Source organism: Triturus cristatus, chromosome 2_2, assembly GCF_964204655.1.
Source record: "Triturus cristatus chromosome 2_2, aTriCri1.1, whole genome shotgun sequence".
In the NCBI taxonomy this organism is placed as follows: domain Eukaryota; kingdom Metazoa; phylum Chordata; class Amphibia; order Caudata; family Salamandridae; genus Triturus; species Triturus cristatus.
In genome coordinates this window covers 911,235,118-911,252,632 of record NC_140582.1, presented here as the reverse complement: position 1 = coordinate 911,252,632, position 17,515 = coordinate 911,235,118, and positions in this window count along the sequence as shown.

Here is a 17,515-nt window from a genome sequence, read left to right as displayed (position 1 = left end):
AACTGAGTCTGACTAACCAGTCCTAGAGCCAGTGCTATGTTAAAAGACACTCAGAATACAGCGAAACCACCTACATACACTAGGGAACACTATGCGTTGGGATCACCGTGTGATCAGCATGACCTCCTCTGTAAGCCCCTAGTATATAATAGGGCAGGGGATTAAAACTACCTCTTAAAAAGGCCACTGGGTGTGTTTACACACGTCACCTCAGGCCCGTCCCCTCACTTCCCCACTGTGTAAACACACCCTGTGGCTGTTTTAAGTTGGGATATTAAGTCCCCTTGAATCCTGAGGGTCCCTAGGGTCCAACTAGACCACTAGGTACCTCCAGTAAACGCCACAGAGCTGCGTTGCAGAGAGATGTAAAAAGGGGCACGGCCTAGGCCACCTCTCTGCAACGCAGCACAGTGGCGCTTACTGGAAGCACCTGGTGGGCTAGTTGGCCCCCAGGGTCCCTCAGGATTGAAAGGGAATTATTTCCCCAACTTAAAGCGCGCCACAGGGCGTGTTTGCACACGTCACCTCAGGCCCCGTCCCCTCTCTTCACCACTGTGTAAACGCGCCCTGTGGCCGTTCTAAGTTGAGAGATTAAGTCCCCTTGAATCCTAAGGGTCCCTAGGGTCAAACTAGCCCACTAGGTACCTCCAGTAAGCGCCACAGAGCTGCGTTGCATAGGGGTGTAAAAAGGGGCGTGGCCTCAGAAAACCTGTCTGCAACGCAGCTCCTTGGCGCATACTGGAGATACCTGTTGGGCTAGTTGGCCCTCAGGGACCCTCAGTATTGAAGGGGAATTAATTCCCCAACTTACAACTGGCCAGGGGGCGCGTTAGCAGAGTGCTGCAAGGAGGGGGCATAGCCTCCGGCGCGATGCCGGTCTTTTATTTATTTTATTTTTTAAGAAGGAGGGCTGTGTGGCCGACCTTATTTTTCTAATTTACTGGCCCTGGGGACCCCCTCCCCCAGGGTTTGCACCCTAAGTTTTTTTGTTGAAAAAAATTAATTTGGCCCTCCCAAGGTCTTAATCAGACCCGGGGACCCCATCCCCGTGGGCTGGCCTTTGTTTTTTATTATTTAAAAAAAAATATATATTTATAGAAACACCTAGGACATGCTGGACAAACCGTATGTACCTATCACCATGCCGATTTGCGTGATATTCATTAAAAGGCAACTATGCATAGAATAAATCCACGTAGAATGTATTTACACCGCTAGTGAAGCTCTGACGTGTCTGACGACTCACCGTGCCTAATCCCGGCATCCCCGCCAGTGGGTACTCTCCAAGTAGACACCCTTGTCGTTTATTTATACAAACATGGATAGCTATTGACGGGCACATTTAATATACACGCACACCAAGCCATTCAAAGGAGATTCGACAAAAATTCGACCAAACTATGCAAGAAACCCCCCTCACAGTTAATAAAAAACACATCCACCATCAGATGTGTAATACTTTTTATTTTACTCTCTGGAAAGGAGATGAATCTAACTTTAGAGTCACAGCGTGCTCCGGGCTGAGCCCAATGCTGTGTAACACCCACCAGTGCCCGCCGAGTGCCTCACACCTCTGTGTTGTATTCCACCAGCTAGTGCATATGCTATGACACTCTCTAGCCCATGTGCACTGTAACACCACCCCGTGAATATGTCATGCCACACTTGCCTTCGCACGGGTTATATTGCCCCATCTAACGTGCCTTCCTCGATGCCTATGTTATAACGCGCAGCGCTATGCCATACATATTACAATCTGGGATCCATATCTTTGTCACAGTGCATATACAACGTTACACTCCCCAGCACATATTTTATATTACAACTTTAGAGACTAGTTAGGTTACACAACACTGCCCTGTGCATATTACACTCCAAGGAGCATATTGCATAGCACACGCTAGTGCCTGTGCTATCTCGCGCTCTCCAATGAATCTGACATTGCGCACAATGTATTGCATATTATATTTCAAGCCCCGGTTCATCTTATATCACACTTTTTGGTGCATAGTTTATACCATATACTATATCTAGTTTTCCTTTTCAATCATGCTCTCAGGACTATTTTCTATATAACACTGCGTCCACCTACCCTTTTCACGGGCATTACATTTTGCGATGGGGGGTGGAGGGTCAGGGGCTGTTTCTGCCAAGTGAGCCCGGAGTCACAGTCACAAACGTCCTCTTCTTCCTGAATAAAAGTGAGATTATGCTGCATACTTGTTCATATTTTAAGTAGTTCGTACAGACACACATTTTAAAAACAATAAAGTTCCTAATAGCCACCTTCTCTGAACAGTTAGCTTGCTGCCCCATCCACCTCCTCCCTATCCTCTGTTGTCTGAATCCATGGACTAGCCTCCTCCCTCCTGCCATGCATGGTCTGATGTGCTGCCACTGCCCTCCATTTAGTATGATGTACCACTCCACTCCACCTGCCCTCCATTGCCCAATTCTATGGCCCATCATTGAACTCCTGCTTAGCCTCTGTGCTTAGCTTGCCGCCCCTATTCCCCTTCCCCCTGCCCTCCGATGTCCTTGTGCATGCCCCTGCTCCATCCTTTTTGCCCACCATGTACCATGGACCTGCCACTCCTATCTACTCTGAGTGTTCTGTTGAGCTGCCACTCCCCTCCCACCTGCCTAGCATTGTCAGATGACTGTAACTTGTCCCTGCCACCTCCACCCTGCCTGTCCACATGCCATGCCCCTATCCCCTTCCTCCTGTCCTCCAAAGTCCATTTTACTGCCACACCCTTCTGCCCTCCCTGGTCTGTTGTGCTGCAACTGCTCCTCCTGCCTGCCCCACGCTGTCTGTTGAGAAGCCTCTTCCCCTGAACTCTCTTGTCTGTGCCAGGTCCTGACCCTCCCTTCTATCCTCCATGGTCCTTTGTGCATGCCCCTGCACCCTCCTTCCTGCCCATCATAGACATTGTGCTGCCACTAACCCTCCCGCTTGCCAGGCATGGTCTTCTGTGCTGCCATAGCCCCCCCCACCTTCCCTGTGTGGTCAGCTCACTGCCCCTGACCCCCTCCCACCTTCCCTCCATGGTCTGTGTGTATGCCATCATAGTCTCATTGTTGCTCTCCATGGTGTGTCTTGTTTCTAGTGCCCATCCTGCATGACCTCCATGGTCATCTTGCTGCTCCTGCCCTGCCCCCTTGCCCCCAGCCCTCTGTTTCCATGTGCAGACCCCTATTCCCTCCCTCCTGGCTTGTCTGTTCCATTGTAATGCCCCTGATCCGTCCATCCGCCATTTATGGTCTGTTATGCTGCAGCTTTCTCTCCTGTCTGTCCATTATGGTCAGCTAGCTACCATTGCCTCTTTCCCCTCTGTTCTCTGTTGTCCATGTGCATGGTCCTGTCCCCTCCCTATTGCTTTCTATCGATTGTTGTGCTGCACTCCCGTCCCGCATGCACTGTGTGGTGTATTGTGCTGCTGCAAACCCTGATGCCTGCCCTGTAGGGTCAGTTTGGTGCACCTCTCCATGTCCCTCCTGTCCTCTGTTATCCGAGTCCATGTCCCTACCCCAACTCCTCCTGCCTACCATGATCCAATGTACCATACTTGCGAACATTTTGAACTTGGTAAGAGGGAGATTTTGAAAAAAACTGGGGTATTGATTTTCCCCCTTGAGTTACATTGAAAAAGAGGAGATTGTAGACAGGAGACAGATCAAATAAAGCCCATTTGAGCTTAAAAACATTGGACGTTTCCTGGCTGAAACGGGTCTGTTTTCATGCATGGTTGTACTACCACTGCCTCTTCCTTCTGCCCACAATGGTCTATTATATTGCCACAGCCTCTCTTGCCAGTCCTGTATTGTTGGTTTGTTGCCCCTGCCCCCTTTCCACTGCCCTCCATAGTCTGTTGTGCTGCCACGGCCCTTCCTGCCTGCCCAGTGTGGTAAAATTGTTGCCGCTGCACTCTCCTACCTGCCTTCAATTTTCAGAGTCCGTGCCCCTGGCCTCTGCCTCTGAACAGTATCCCAATGAACAACTAGATTGCTAACATTCTATATTTATTACAAAAGTGTGGAACGCCTGACGTCATCTTGATGTAATCAAAACTGTAATACCTAGAGTATTTCCTTTAGAAATTACATATATGAGAGGGTCTTATTTGCATCAAAATTACGGTTAGTGCTCTAAAAAACTAAAATGAGTTTTCAAATAGCGACAAATGTTTGTCCACTTGATTAAATGTTGCACCTAGGGGAGAGGATGTGGTGTGTTACTTCCAGAGCTGCAGACTTTGCAACTGGGGAACCAGGTTGGAGTTTCTGCTTCAGCTCAACATTCTGTGATTCTGGTCAAATCATTTGATCTCCCCATGTCTACAACCAAAATGAATTTGATCTTGTGTGATGTAACCAATGCTCATGTACAGCACTCCAATACCTGACAAGTCTGCACTATATAACACAAAATATTAAGTGTTTTGCACACTTCTGTCATTGGGCTATATTTGGGCTACATCTGGGTGATTTTGGGCTACATTTGTGCTCTTTTGACTCCGGTGGCCATCTTGGGAGATTTATTTGTTATGAAGTTTCCTAATTTCCTCATCAAAAAGGGGGGTCCCAAAACGCGTTTTCCCCATGCATTTTCCCATAGGACCTTTAGTCGAAGGTACAGCCCGAACGGCTGAACAGAATTACTTGAAATTTGGCAAAGAGGTAGTCCTCAGGTCAGGCATGTGCCTTTTGCATGTCGAGCTGAAGCAGAAACTCCAACCTGGATCCCCAGTTGCAAAGTCTGCAGTTCTGGAAGTAACACCACATCCTCTCCCCTAAGTGCAACATTTAATCAAGTGGTCAACTGGATAAGAAAACATTAAGATAACAAATAATTTAAAAGTGCTTTGTCGCTATTTGAAAACTCAGAAAATATGTCCTTATTTTAGTCTTTTAGAGCACTAACCATAATTTTGATGCCAATAAGACCCTCTCATATATGTAATTTCTAAGGGAAATGCTCTAGGTATTACAGTTTTGATTACATCAAGATGACGTCAGGCGTTCCACACTTTTCTAATAAATATAGAATGTTAGCAATCTAGTTGTTCATTAGGATACTGTTGAGAGGCAGAGGCCAGGGGCACGGACTCTGAAAATTGAAGGCAGGTAGAAGGGTGCAAAGGCAACAATTTAACCACACTGAGCAGGCAGGAAGGGCCGTGGCAGCACAACAGACTATGGAGGGCAGTGGAAAGGGGGGCAGGGGCAACAAACCAACAATAGAGGACTTGCAAGAGAGGCTGTGGCAATGTAATAGACCATTGTGGGCAGAAGGAAGAGGCAATCGTAGTACAACCATACATGCCAACAGACCCGATTCAGCCAGGAAACGTCCAATGTTTTTAAGCTCAAATGGGCTTTATTTGATCTGTCTCTTGTCTACAATCTCCTCTTTTTCAATGTAACTCAAAGGGGAAAATCAATACCCCAGTTTTTTTTCAAAATCTCGCTCTTACCAAGTTCAAAATGTTCGCAAGTATGGTACATTGGATCATGGAAGGAAATGGGGTAGGAACATGGACTTGGATAACAGAGGACAGGAGGGACATGGAGAGGTGCACCAAACTGACCCTGCAGGGCAGGCATCAGGGTTTGCAGCAGCACAATACACCACACAGGGCATGCAGGACGGGAGTGCAGCACAACAATCCATAGAAAGCAAGAGGGAGGGGACAGGACCATGCACATGGACAACAGAGAACAGAGGGGCAAGAGGCAATGGTAGCTAGCTGACCAAAATGGACAGACAGGAGAGAAAGCTGCCGCATAACAGACCATAAAGGGCAGAAGGGATGGATCAGGGGCATTACAATGGAACAGACAAGCCAGGAGGGAGGGAGTAGGGGTCTGCACATGTAAACAGTGGGCTGGGGGCAAGGGGGCAGGGCAGGAGCAGCAAGATAGCCATGGAGGTCAGGCAGGATGGGCACTAGAAGCAAGACACACCATGAAGAGCAACAGTGAGACTGTGATGGCATACACACAGACCATGGAGGGAAGGTGGGAGGGGGTCAGGGGCAGCTAACTGACCACACAGGGAAGGTGGGAGGGGCCATGGCAGTACAGAAGACCATGCATGGCAAGTGGGAGGGTTAGTGGCAGCACAATGGCTATTATGGGCAAGAAGGAGGGTGCAAGGGCATGCAAAAAGGACGATGGAGGATAGAAGGGAGGGTCAGGACCTGTGCACAGACAAGAAAGTTCAGGGGAAGGGGCCTCACAACAGACCGCATGGGGCAGGCAGGAGGAGCAGTTGCAGCACAACAGACCAGGGAGGGCAGAAGGGTGTGGCAGTACAATGGACCATGTAGGACAGGAGGAAGAGGATAGGGGCATGGCATGTGGACAGGCAGGGTGGAGCTGGCAGCGACAGTCATCTGACAATGCTAGGCAGGTGGGAGGGGAGTGGCAGCTCAACAGAACACTCAGAGTAGATAGAAGTGGCAGGTCCATGGAACATGGTGGGCAAAAAGGATGGAGCAGGGGCATGCACAAAGACATCGGAGGGCAGGGGGAAGGAGAATAGGGGCAGCAAGCTAAGCACAGAGTTTAAGCAGGAGGTCAATGATGGGGCATAGAATTGCGCAATGGAGAGCAGGAAGAGGGGACTGGTACATCATACTAAATTGAGGGCAGTGGCAGCACATCAGACCATGCATGGCAGGAGGGAGGAGGCTAGTCCATGGATTGACACAACAGAGAATAGGGAGGAGGGGTATGGGGCAGCAAGCTAACTGTTCAGAGAAGGCGGGTATTAGGAACTTTATTGTTTTTAAAACGTGTGTCTGTGCGAACTACTTAAAATATGAACAAGTATGCAGCATAATCTCACTTTTATTCAGGAAGAAGAGGACGTTTGTGACTGTGACTTCGGGCTCACTTGGCAGAAACACCCCCTGACCCTCCACCCCCTATCGCAAAATGTAATGCCCGTGAAAAGGGTAGGTGAACACAGTGTTATATAGAACATAGTCCTGAGAGCACGATTGAAAATGAAAACTAGATATAGTGTATGGTATAAACTATGCACCAAAAAGTGTGATATAAGATGAACCGGGCGTGAAATATAATATGCAATACATTGTGCGCAATGACAGATGCATTGGAGAGCGCGAGATAGCACAGGCACTAGCGCGTGCTATGCGATGTGCGCCTTGGAGTGTAATAGGCACAGGGCAGTGTTGTGTAACCTAACTAGTCTCTAAAGTTGTAATATAAAATATGTGCTGGGGAGTGTAACGTTGCATATGCACTGTGACAAAGATATGGATCCCAGATTGTAATATGTATGGCATAGCACTGTGCGTTATAACATAGGCATCGAGGAAGGCACGTTAGATGGGGCAATCTAACCTGTGCGAAGACAAGTGTGGCATGACATATTCACGGGGTGGTGTTACAGTGCACATGGGCTAGAGAGTGTCATAGCATATGCACTAGCTGGTGGAATACAACACAGAGGTGTGTGGCACTCGGCAGGCAATGGTGGGTGTAACACAGCATTGGGCTCTGCCAGGAGCGCGCTGTGACTCTCAAGTGATGTTCGTCCCCTTTCCAGAGAGTAAAATAAAAAGTATTACACATCCGGCAGTGGATGTGTGTTTTATTAACCGTGAGGGGGGTTTCTTACATAGTTTTGGTCGAATTTTTGTCGAATCCCCTTTGAATGGCTTGGTGTGCATGTGTATTAAATGTGCCCGTCAATAGCTACCCATGTTTGTATAAATAAACGACAAGGGTGTCTACCGGGATTAGGCACGGTAGGGCATCAGACATGTCAGAGCTTCACTAGTGGTGTAAATACATTCCACATGGATTCATTGTATGCATAGTCGCCTTTTAATGAATATCACTCAAATCGTCATGGTGATAGGTACGTACGGTTTGTCCAGCATGTCCTAGATGTGTCTATAAATATATATTTTTTAAAAATAATAAAAAACAGTGGCCGGCCCTGGGTATTGGGGTCAAAAAAATATAATTAGGAGACAGGCCCTGGGGGATGGGGTTATCAGGGCCAATAAATTAGAATAAGAAGGGGAACCACACAGCCCCCCTTCTTAAAAAATTAAAATAAATAAAAGACTGGCATCGTGCCGGAGGCCACGCCCCCTCCTTGCGGCACTCTGCAAACGCGCCCCCTGGCGAGTTGTAATTTGGGGAATTAATTCCTCTTTAATATTGAGGGTCCCTGAGGGCCAACTAGCCCAACAGGCATCTCCAGTATGCGCCAGGGAGCTGCGCTGCAGACACCTCTCTGCAACGCAGCTCTGTGGTGCTTACTGGAGGTACCTAGTGGTCTAGTTTGACCCTAGGGACCCTTAGGAATCAAGGGGACTTAATCTCTCAACTTAGAACAGCCACAGGGCGCGTTTACACAGTGGTGAAGGGAGGGGACAGGTCCTGAGGTGACGTGTGCAAACACGCACTATGGCACGTTTTAAATTGGGGATATAATTTCCCTTCAATACTGAGGGCCCCTGGGGGCTAACTAGCCCACCAAGTGCTTCCAGTAAGCGCCACTGAGCTGCATTGCAACGAGGTGGTCCAGGCTGTGCCACTTTTTACACCTCTCCGCAACGCAGCTCTGTGGCACTTACTGGAGGTACCTAGTGGGCTAGTTGGACCCTAGGGACCCTCAGGATTCAAATGAACTTAATCTCCCAACTAAAAACGGACACAGGGCTGGTTTACACAGTGGTGAAGGGAGGGGACGGGGCCTGAGTTAACGTGTGCAAAAATGCCCTGTGGCCTGTTTTAAGAGGTAGTTTTAATCCTCCTGCCCTATTACATACTAGGGGCTTACAGAGGAGGTCATGCTAATCACAGGGGGACCCCAACGCATAATGTTCCCTAGTGTATGTAGGTGTTTTCACTGTATTCTAAGTGTCTTTTAACATAGCACTGGCTCTAGGACTGGTTAGTCAGACTCAGTTACCACCAGTATCCATCTGAAAAAGTTGAGGGTACAGGATGATTTTGCAACAAGGATTCTTTCTGCTTTTCTTTTTGTTCTTTCTGCACGTTATCCTTCTTCCTGCACTTTTCTTCGTCTTTGAGGACTTCTGTTGCTTCTTTCTGCACTTTTTTTTTCTTTCTGTGCATTTTTTCTTCTTTCTTCACATGTCCTATCTCCGCAGGTATAGTTACAAATTAGCATTTAAAAAACCTTTGAAATTCACAGAAAAAACCATAGGTTTCAGGCACGTTATAGTTAGGAATTTGCATTTAAAAACCTCAGAAATTAGCTGGTGACTGCACCCTTTAACATCCAGACCACACTCCTTTGCTGTGAGCACAGAAGTCGAGCACACACGGTGTTGTCAGGAAAGCAGCGCTTTAATAAAATCACTCGGCATGACGTGTTTCGTTCGTTAGAACTTCCTCAGATGCCGCAATTACGTGAGTTACTTCAGCCCACACTTAAAAACTACAATGTCCATCTTTGATTGGCTGTGAGCATTGCAAGCACTGCTGTAGGGAAAACCTGGCTTGGACCTAATCTCGTAAGTCCATGCGGAGCAGACACCAAACGTTAGTACTTGCCCCAGTGGGCGGCGTCTGCTCCGTTCCCCCAACTTGCCTATGATCTCTTGCGGGCACGATCTTTTGCTGGCAGCTGCTCACCTGATCCCTCACCTCACCGCAACCATCCCGGAGCAGGACCAGTAGGCACTCCCCAAGTGAGAAGACACCTGCCACGAAGTCGTAGTCCATTTCTAATGGCCAAGTACAATGTTTCAGGTAAGCGGGTCTTCGGCGTTTTTGAAAGGTTTTCAAACAGTTACCAAGTTGCCACCAATTCCGCCGAATCACTTGCGAGGTGGGCGCTCACAGGGTGCTGGTGACTGCACCCTTTAACATCCAGACCACACTCCTTTGCTGTGAGCACAGAAGTCGAGCACACACGGGTTGTCAGGAAAGCAGCGCCTTAATAAAATCACTCGGCATGACGTGTTTCGTTCGTTAGAACTTCCTCAGATGCCGCAATTACGTGAGTTACTTCAGCCCACACTTAAAAACTACAATGTCCATCTTTGATTGGCTGTGAGCATTGCAAGCACTGCTGGAGGGAAAACCTGGCTTGGACCTAACCTCGTAAGTCCATGCGGAGCAGACACCAAACGTTAGTACTTGCCCCAGTGGGCGGCGTCTGCTCCGTTCCCCCAGCTTGCCTATGATCTCTTGCGGGCACGATCTTCTGCTGGCAGCTGCTCACCCGATCCCTCACCTCAACGCAACCATCCGGGAGCAGGACCAGTAGGCACTCCCCAAGTGAGAAGACACCTCCCATGAAGTCGTAGTCCATTTCTAATGGCCAAGTACAATGTTTCAGGTAAGCGGGTCTTCGGCGTTTTTGAAAGGTTTTCAAACAGTTGCCAAGTTGCCACCAATTCCGCCGAATCACTTGCGAGGTGGGCGCTCACAGGGTGCTGGTGACTGCACCCTTTAACATCCAGACCACACTCCTTTGCTGTGAGCACAGAAGTCAAGCACACATGGGTTGTCAGGAAAGCAGCGCCTTAATAAAATCACTCGGCATGACGTGTTTCGTTCGTTAGAACTTCCTCAGATGCCGCAATTACGTGAGTTACTTCAGCCCACACTTAAAAACTACAATGTCCATCTTTGATTGGCTGTGAGCATTGCAAGCACTGCTGTAGGGAAAACCTGGCTTGGACCTAACCTCGTAAGTCCATGCGGAGCAGACACTAAGGGGCCGATTCCGATCCTGGAAAAACGCTATACAAATCGTGGTATGGAGCGTTTTCCCTATACAACTCGTACTTGTAAGGATTCCCCTACAACCTAGGAAGTACGATCCGTACAAATAGACGCTTTCCATTCAAATTGTAAAAAAGACCATACAACTCGTAAATACAAGCGATTCCGATTCGGATTGCTCTGCACGCGACATTCACATGTATTGCCGGCAGCAGTTTACAACCCGTCAAGTACGATTCGTACAAACGGCACTCCGTATGGCTCTTTTTTTACAGGAGCCAAAAAGTGCCGGGAAAACATCGTACGCCCCGAAAACAGTACGAGACGGACCCCCCATGTATGCGTCGTACACCCCATGAATACAGGGGTACGGTGCGTATGTACGGTGCGTACCGATGACACGGAAAGTGGGGTACGGTGCGTATATACGCACTGAAGGGGTACTGGTCGTGTACGCACCGTACAAGCACCAAACCCCAAAATCGCTTGTGTACGCACCGTACCCCAAAATTGCGTATGTATGGTGCAGACCCCAAAATCGCGTATGTACGGTGCATACATGCGCGATGTTGGGGTACGCTCCATACACACGCCTCGCATGTGGGGGGACCCTTGTACTCCTCATACCCCTATACGACCCGTACCCCGGTACAAGTCGTACCCCCAGAACGAGTCATACCAGGGTACGAAGCGTATAGGGGTTCGCTTCGTAGCCCGGTACGAGTCGTTCCCCGTATATAGGCCATTTTCCGTACAAATTGCATGCTGACAACCCGGTATGAATCGTACTTGACGGGTTGTACAGCCTTTTTACAAATTGTATGGTCTTTTTTTCAAGTCCGTGTCGTACAGCTTTTCCCGATCTGATTTGTAAGGATCGGGCCGATCTGTATGTATTTTTCCCGTACGAATCGTACTACACGGGTTGGAAGGTACTTGTACGATTTGTATGGAAAAAAATACGGATCCGATTTGTATGTAAACTAAAAGTCCAGGATCAGAATCGGCCCCCAAACATTAGTACTTGTCCCAGTGGGCGGCGTCTGCTCCGTTCCCCCAGCTTGCCTATGATCTCTTGCGGGCACGATCTTCTGCTGGCAGCTGCTCACCCGATCCCTCACCTCACCGCAACCATCCCGGAGCAGGACCAGTAGGCACTCCCCAAGTGAGAAGACACCTCCCACGAAGTCGTAGTCCATTTCTAATGGCCAAGTACAATGTTTCAGGTAAGCGGGTCTTCGGCGTTTTTGAAAGGTTTTCAAACAGTTACCAAGTTGCCACCAATTCCGCCGAATCACTTGCGAGGTGGGCGCTCACAGGGTGCTGGTGACTGCACCCTTTAACATCCAGACCACACTCCTTTGCTGTGAGCACAGAAGTCGAGCACACACGGGTTGTCAGGAAAGCAGCGCTTTAATATAATATAATATAATATAATATATATATATTACCTACTGGCAGTCGCCAGCAGGTAGTTATAGTTAGGACCTATTTTCCATAGGAAATCCGCAACATTCTATTTGGAATAACTTTGGCGCCGATTGATGAATATTCGCGAAATTTTCTAAACTTTTGGCCAGCTTCCGTCGCTCCTATTCTGAAAATTTCACGGTGATTCGTCCAGCGGGGGCCGAGAATAAAGGGGGGTCCCAAAACGCGTTTTCCCCATGCATTTTCCCATAGGACCTGTTGACGCAGCTACAGCCCGAACTGCTGTACGGAATTACACCAAATTTGGCAAAGAGGTAGTCCTCAGTTCAGACTCGTGCCTTTTGCTTAAATGGTGTAAATCCGTTCAGTAGTTACTGAGAAAATTAGAGTTAAAAAGATAGATATATCTGGGCGGAGCCTAACCACACATCTCATCGTGAGATCTGATTGGCTGTCAGTAATTCATCCAAGAAGTGTTGGCAGCCATCCTGGGACCAATATACATGATAGAACCTCATTAAAAAACATTGTAGTTAATAGAAGGTTTTAAGACTTTAGTTACATTATAAATCATTTGTTGATGGTACCATACTCATTTTAGGAATTGTGGTGTGTTCTAAGGTGATTTTTACCATGTGAAAAAGACTTCTGCTGTGATATCATGAATCATGTTTGAGAGAAAACTATTTTCTCATGCTTTTCCCACAGAGGTTTGGAAGGTGATCTATAAGCTAAACTGAGAGCCTATTTTCTGTAAATTCACATTATCTTTCTCAGTCATGTGAGAATGAAGTCTGACATTCTCAGTAAAACATGTACAGCCAACAAGGGCAGAGACTGTCAGTTGATTCCTTTGTGTTCTTCTGCAGCTTTCCAGAGTGTTCTAAAGAACAACTAGAGTGCTAACAGTCCTACTTATGACAAACATATTGCACATCGGAAGCCATCTTGATTGGAATATTGTGGTAACTCTTAAAACATTTAATTTAAAAAGGAACAAAATGAGGGGGTTCATTTTGCCATAGAAAGTATGATTAGTGCTGCAGAAAGAAAAATTAGGGCACATTTTGAGTGACTTCTCAAATCCTTTTCTATTTCATTAAAACATTCTGACATGCAGACTGAAACATGCACTTTCAATACCAGCAGCAGACTTCCCTGGTGAGCAGTAGCTTTACTACAGTGTTCTAATAAGCAACTAGAGTGCTAACATTCTGAATTTATGGCAAATGTGTGACACATCTGAATGCCTTCTTGATGGAATCAAAGTAAAAAACTGAAAGTTTTTCCTACTGAGGAGACTGTCGTAAATGAGGAAATTAGGAAACTTCATAACAAATAAGTCTCCCAAAATGGCCACCAGAGACAAAAGAGCCCAAATGTAGCCCAAATATCACCCAGATGTAGCCCAAGTATAGCCCAATGACAGAATTTCCCAGAGTACAACTAGAGCGCTAACAGTCTTACTTATGACAAAAGTACGGCACACCTGAAGCCACCTTGATTGGAATAAAGTGGTAACACCTAAAACATTTAATTTACATAGGAACACAATGAGGGGGTTCATTTTGCCATAGAAATTATGATTAGTACTGCAGAAAGAAAAATTAGGGCACATTTGGAGTTCTCAAATCCTCTTCAATTTCATAAAAGAAATTCTGACATGCAGACTGAAACATGCACTTTGAATACCAGCAGCAGACTTCACTAGTGAGCAGTAGCTTTACTACAGTGATCTAATGAGCAACTAGAATGCTAACATTCAGAATTTATGGCAAATGTGTGACATATCTGAATACCTTCTTGATGGAATCAAAGAAAAGTTTCCTACTGAGGAGACTGCAGTAAATGAGGAAATTAGGAAACTTCATAACAAATAAATCTCCCAAGATGGCCACCAGAGACAAAAGAGCCCAAATGCAGCACAAATATCACCCAGATGTAGCCCACATGTAGCCCAATGACAGAAGTGTGCAAAACACTTATTTTTTATGTAGTTGCAGTTTTATATAGTGCAGACTTGGAGTGCTTTACATGAGCATTGGTTACATCACGCAAGATCAAATTAATTTTGGTTGTAGACATGGGGAGATTAAGTAATTTGACCAGAATCACAGAATGTTGAGCTGAAGCAGAAACTCCATCTGGTTCCCCAGTTGCAAAGTCTGCAGCTCTGGAAGTAACACCACATCCTCTCCCCTAAGTGAAACATTTAATCAAGTGGTCAACTGGATAAAAAAACATAAAGATAACAAATAATTTAAAAGTGCTTTCTCGCTATTTGAAAACTCAAAAAATATGTCCTTATTTTAGTCTTTTAGAGCACTAACCATAATTTTGATGCCAATAAGACCCTCTCATATATGTAATTTCTAAAGGAAATGCTCTGGGTATTACAGTTTTGATTACATCAAGATGACATCAGGCGTTCCACACTTTTGTAATAAATATAGAATGTTAGCAATCTAGTTCATTAGGATACTGTTGAGAGGCAGAGGCCAGGGGCACGGACTCTGAAAATTGAAGGCAGATAGGAGGGTGCAAAGGCAACAATTTAACCACACTGAGCAGGCAGGAAGGGCCGTGGCAGCACAACAGACTATGGAGGGCAGTGGAAAGGGGGGCAGGGGCAACAAACCAACAATACAGGACTGGCAAGAGAGGCTGTGGCAATACAATAGACCATAGTGGGCAGAAGGAAGAGGCAGTGGTAGTACAACCATACATGCCAACAGACCCGATTCAGCCAGGAAAAGTCCAATGTTTTTAAGCTCAAATGGGCTTTATGTGATCTGTCTCCTGTCTACAATCTCCTATTTTTCAATGTAACTCAAAGGTGAAAATCAATACTCCTGTTTTTTTTCAAAATCTCCCTCTTACCAAATTCAAAATGTTCGCAAGTATGGTACATTGGATCATGGAAGGCAGGAGGAATTGGGGTAGGGACATGGGACCGGATAACAGACGACAGGAGGGACATTGAGAGGTGCACCAAACTGACCATACAGGGCATGCATCAGGGTTTGCAGCAGCACAATACACCATACAGGGCATGCGGGACGGGAGTGCAGCACAACAATCCATAGAAAGCAGAGGGGAAAGAGGCAATGGTAGCTAGCTGACCATAATGGACAGACAGGAGAGAAAGCTGCAGCATGACAGACCATAAAGGGCAGGAGGGACGGATCAGGGGCATTACAATGGAACAGACAAGCCAGGAGGGAGGGAATAGGGGTCTGCACATGGAAACAGAGGGCTGGGGGCTAGGCGGCAGGGCAGGAGCAGCAAGATGACCATGGAGGTCAGGCAGCATGGACACTAGAAACAAGACACACCATGAAGAGCAACAGTGAGACTGTGATGGCATACACACAGACCATGGAGGGAAGGTGGGAGGGGTTCAGGGGCAGCTAACTGACCGCACAGGGAAGGTGGGAGGGGCCATGGCAGCACAGAAGACCATGCACAGCAAGCGGGAGGGTTAGTGGCAGCACAATGGCTATGATGGGCGAGAAGGAGGGTGCAGGGGCATGCACAAAGGACCATGGAGGATAGAAGGGAGGGTCAGGACCTGGGCATAGACAAGAGAGTTCAGAGGAAGGGGCCTCACAACAGACCGCACGGGGCAGGCAGGAGGAGCAGTTGCAGCACAACAGACCAGGGAGGGCAGAAGGGTGTGGCAGTAAAATGGACCATGGAGGACAGGAGGAAGGGGATAGGGGCATGGCATGTGGACAGGCAGGGTGGAGGTGGCAGGGAAAGGTTACAGTCATCTGACAATGCTAGGCAGGTGGGAGGGGAGTGGCAGCTCAACAGAACTCTCAGAGTAGATAGGAGTGGCAGGTCCATAGAACATGGTGGGCAAAAAGGATGGAACAGGGGCATGCACAAAGACATCGGAGGGCAGGGGGAAGGAGAATAGGGGCAGCAAGCTTAGCACAGAGGCTAAGCAGGAGGTAAATGATGGGCCATAGAATTGGGCAATGGAGGGCAGGAGGAGTGCACTGCTACATCATGCTAAATGGAGGGCAGTGGCAGCACATCAGACCATGCATGGCAGGAGGGAAGAGGCTAGTCCATGGATTCAGACAACAGAGGATAGGGAGGAGGTGGATGGGGCAGCAAGCTAACTGTTCAGAGAAGGTGGGTATTAGGAACTTTATTGTTTTTAAAATGTGTGTCTGTGCGAACTACTTAAAATATGAACAAGTATGCAGCGTAATCTCACTTTTATTCAGTAAGAAGAGGACGTTTGTGATTGTGACTCCGGGCTCACTTGACAGAAACACCCCCTGACCCTCCACCCCCTATCGCAAAATGTAATGCCCGTGAAAAGGGTAGGTGGATGAATTGTTATATAGAACATAGTCCTGAGAGCACGATTGAAAATGAAAAATAGATATAGTATATGGTATAATAAACTATGCACCAAAAAGTGTGATATAAGATGAACCGGGCATGAAATATAATATGCAATATATTGTGAGCATTGACAGATTCATTGGAGAGCGCGAGATAGCACAGGCACTAGCGTATGCTATGCGATATGCACCTTGGAGTGTAATACGCACAGGGCAGTGTTGTGTAACCTAACTAGTCTCTAAAGTTGTAATATAAAATATGTGCTGGGGAGTGTAACATTGCATATGCACTGTGACAAAGATATGGATCCCAGATTGTAATATGTATGGCATACAGCTGTATGTTATAACATAGGCATCGAGGAAGGCACGTTAGATGGGGCAATATAACCCGTGCAGAAGCAAGTGTGGCTTGACATATTCACGGGGTGGTGTTACAGTGCACATGGGCTAGAGAGTGTCATAGCATATGCACTAGCTGGTGGAATACAACATAGAGGTGTGTGGCACTCGGCGGGCACTGGTGGGTGTAACACAGCATTGGCCTCAGCCAGGAGCATGCTGTGACTCTCAAGTGAGGTTCATCTCCTTTCTAGAGAGTAAAATAAAAAGTATTACACATCCGGGGTGGATGAGTGTTTTATTAACCGTGAGGGGGGTTTCTTGCATAGTTTGGTCGATTTTTTGTCGAATCCCCTTTGAATGGCTTGGTGTGCGTGTGTATTAAATTTGCCAGTCAATAGCTACCCATGTTTGTATAAATAAACGACAAGGGTGTCTACTTGGAGAGTACCCACCGGCAATGGCACCGGGATTAGGCACGGTAGGGCGTCAGACACGTCAGAGCTTCACTAGCGGTGTAAATACATTCCATCTGGATTTATTGTATGCATAGTCACCTTTTAATGAATATCACGCAAATCGTCATGGTGATAGGTACATACGGTTTGTCCAGCATGTCCTAGGTGTTTCTATAA